Source organism: Nyctibius grandis, chromosome 25 (genome assembly GCF_013368605.1).
Source record: "Nyctibius grandis isolate bNycGra1 chromosome 25, bNycGra1.pri, whole genome shotgun sequence".
Lineage (NCBI taxonomy): Eukaryota > Metazoa > Chordata > Aves > Nyctibiiformes > Nyctibiidae > Nyctibius > Nyctibius grandis.
The window spans coordinates 5,702,545-5,706,160 of NC_090682.1; positions in this window are offsets into that span (position 1 = coordinate 5,702,545).

Below are 3,616 nucleotides of genomic sequence, written 5' to 3' on the forward strand. Positions count from 1 at the left end.
AGAAGGCTTTTGGGGGTTGTAACACAGCTCTAGAGTCATCTGACTCTCACAGACATCACAGCCACTCTCACAATGAAAGCTCAGACACACACAGCTATTCCTGTAAATCATTAATGCAGCAGGCATGTTAGACGGTAACTGACATTTAAGAGGCAGTCCCATTAACCCTGAGTCTGTTGGCAAGCACCCTGTAATCTTTTCTTTCCCCATGTTTAGGAGAAAATACCTCCCTGCCTGAATACCATGGAATATATGCTGTGGCCAAAATTCCAGGGAGTTTTTATGATGTCAAAAAAAAGAGAAAAGGTCCTACAGTTAGCAGTTCTGCCTTGTTCTCCACATTCTCACAAAATGTAGAAATCAGACCACCCATTTCTTCCCTAAGTTACTACTATTCCCTCTCACCTGTCTGTGGCCAAAAAAGTGAATGAGGATTGCATCTATTCCTTCACAATGGCTTCTGTCTCCAGGCCTGCTATTGCTGGGAAAGACAAGTAGAGCCTTGGATTCTGCACCAGCTCCCACATGAGGACAACTATTTATTTTGGACTGCCAGAAAGACAATGTATTTGTTAGCACATTCTGCAAGATAAAGGACAGGGAGCCTAATTGAAAGGAAGCAATTAATTGTTAGTTTTCCTTACAGACATAGATTATCTGTCAATAAGTGACAACTCTCTAGAGAAAATGAAATCCAGAAATAATCCCAATTAGGCAGGAAAGTTTTCTGGGTTACTTTAAGAATGGGAGGGGACTTGCTTTGCCAGAAGGCTCTAGATCAGCCTCTCATTTCTTGTGCACAGTAGTAAAGGGACCATCAGCAATCCCTGAGCAAGGCAGAAGGGGAACTCCCAGCACGGTGGGGTGGCATCAAGTTTCCTCACTCCCTGCCTGTTCAGCATATCCATCTCCCACCCTGCCTGTCTGTACTATCAATAGTGTGTAGCTTTAAATGCCTGTAGAAATCTGGAAAGCACACCACTCACTCCACAGGCACTGCAGGGGGGCTCTCCCCCAGCCGGGCAGCAGTCCAACTTGCACAGGAATTCAGCATGCTCACACACATATGCTCAAAACTTTTCCACTGACTGCAGGATTTCAGGCAGGGTGCTCTACTCTCACTCAGTCCAGCACCCAGGATTTGAAGGCGAGAAGTCTGCAGCCCTCTAGCCTCATGCATGCCAGGTGCAAGGCGGGGTTCAGGCTGCCCCATGCAACAGGCAGCACAGTGCTTACTCACCTTGACCGACTAAGGCCAGAGATGCATTCCTCTGATGGACCGAGAGACCTCAGTGACTGTTTGGTGGGATGCTCTGGGATGCACACACACACACACAAGCTAGCTGTATTACAACCTGAGGGGCAAGGAGCTCTATTATAATTTGCCCCTCTGGGAAGAAAACACCCTGGCGTCAGCCACTGGCCTCCTTCTCCCCTCCCAGTGGGATCCCAGCAAGGTCAGCCTTGCTACACAACTGCAAGGTTGCAGACCTGAAACCCAAGGTCTCACCTGTAGCAAAAACCCCAATTCCCCACCCCTTCCCCAAGACTTCCAGCCCAGCATCCCTGAGGACCCCATCTCTCCCCACTTCTCGTGGAGCACGTTGCCCTCTCCTGGGGGCCTGAGGAAGCGGCTGGAGAAGCGTTTCCCAAGCCGGAGTGGGGTGAAACTCAGCAAGGTTCCCACCAGGGACCCCGTGCCTTGGCGCTGGAAGGGAGGAACGTTTTTGAGATTTTTGGCTCCCACACCAGCCCTCCCCAACTCCCCTTAACAGCCAGGGGAGCTGGCCAGTTCTTTAATCGTTTTAAAAATACCTCCTTTATCCCTTCTCCAAGCTTACAGCATGTCCTGGATAGTCTGTCCCTGCTCCATTTTATACAGAGAATGACACAGGGTGCAGTCTGAGCAGCTTTGGGGCTTTTATGTACAGCAGAGCATTACTTAACAAGCGTAGGTAAGAAGAGGAGCCCTGGGTTCTGACAGAAAGCTGAACTCAGCTCCCTGGAGCAAATACTGAGTGCACAAAATACAAAATCAGCTTTGCAAGGGAAGATAAAGCACCCTACAGGTAAAAGTACTCAGGCCAAACAACTGAAAGAGGCAGAGAGCGCAGCAGCGCAGGCAGGAGGGTCAAGGGAATTTGGGTAGATTTGGTATGGGTAGAAGACTCCTATTTCATTTGGATGGGAAAGCTAAGAGCCTTGAATAAGACAGCAGTCCTGTTAGGCCAGATGTATGTTACAAGACAGCCTGTGCAGTCCAGCAGCCTGCTGCAAAGCTTGTTGAAGTCAGCATTTCCACTGACTTTTGGCGAGCTTTAGATCTGTCGCTCCTCAAACAAGGCAGAGAAAGGAAATGCTGTTGTCCCTGTTTCGTGAGGCACTGGGGCTTTCTCACAGTCATGGAGGGTGTTGTAGGAGCTGAGTAGGGAACTGGACCCAGTACTTCTGCTTTAGCCACCAAAGCAGCTGGTTTGCATACCTACACACTGCGGTGACCATGGCAAGTGCTCTGCCCAGTTGCTTATTACTTGTGTTTTCCCATCCCCCTCCAAAATAGCTGGCATTTGCCACCCTGCTGACATTGGAGTGGATGTCTCATTAGCACAGCTAGAACTTGGGAGGCAGGAAGAGCAAGGAGGATGCGCTCAGGTGGGAAGAAGCAGCAAAAACAACAGCAGGGGCAGGCAGATTCTAGAGAAGCAGAGATCCCTTTTTCTTGCCAGCTTCCCTAGTGAAGAGCCAGAGAGAAAATAATGGCTATTTATAAGCAAACCTGTCTCTAAGGCAGCAGTTTCCAAAGTCTAATAATAGGGTTTGGACTTATTTATTGCATGATTCAGACAGCATTGCATAAAGCTGATGGAAAGCTCCTGCCTTTCCCCAGAGCACATTCCTGAGAAGTTGTGAGTTAGAGGAGGGCCTGAGTCCAGCTGCGGTGGGTTCAAGCCAGCAGGGTACCAGCAGGTTCTGTCTCTTCAGAGGTGCAGTCGGAGCCAGCAGAGATGCTGGAGCAAACCAGGCTGTGCAGAAAAAGTATAAAAGCCTCCTCCCAAGGAAAGCCAACCACCCACTCCCTGTCTTGAAACAGCAAGATAAGAAGCCAAGGAGCCTGATAATTGCACCTCTTGCTTTGACCCTTTTGTTTCTCACACCTGCAGCAGCGCTGAGCAGAGTCCAGGAACCCATGGTGCAATGTACTGTGAAACACAGGCAAGGACTGCACCTGCCTCAAAGATTTTGCAGCAGTGGAAGGAACGTCAGGGATGTGGAAAGCTACCTGTCCCCAAAATCAAGGCAAAACCCCACGTCTGCAGATTGCCGCTATTATGCCTTGACCACTGGGCTGGTTTCAAAACAGACCTGGTAGTATGGGCAACTGCCTATGAGTTCACCACAAAAACCACATCCAGTGGCCCTGTTGTTGTTTCTTGCTGACTCACATACAATGTGTTGAAAGTGCAGCTTCCCCAGCCAAGTAGGAGGGGAGGATTAAAAACAGGAAAGGTCAAAACAGCCTCCTCTTTGAATGAGGGAGAAAACAGGGCTGGGCTCTGCAGCACAGGGCAGCACCTGGACAGCATGTTCTGAGGCAAAATAATTGCAGTGATCACCT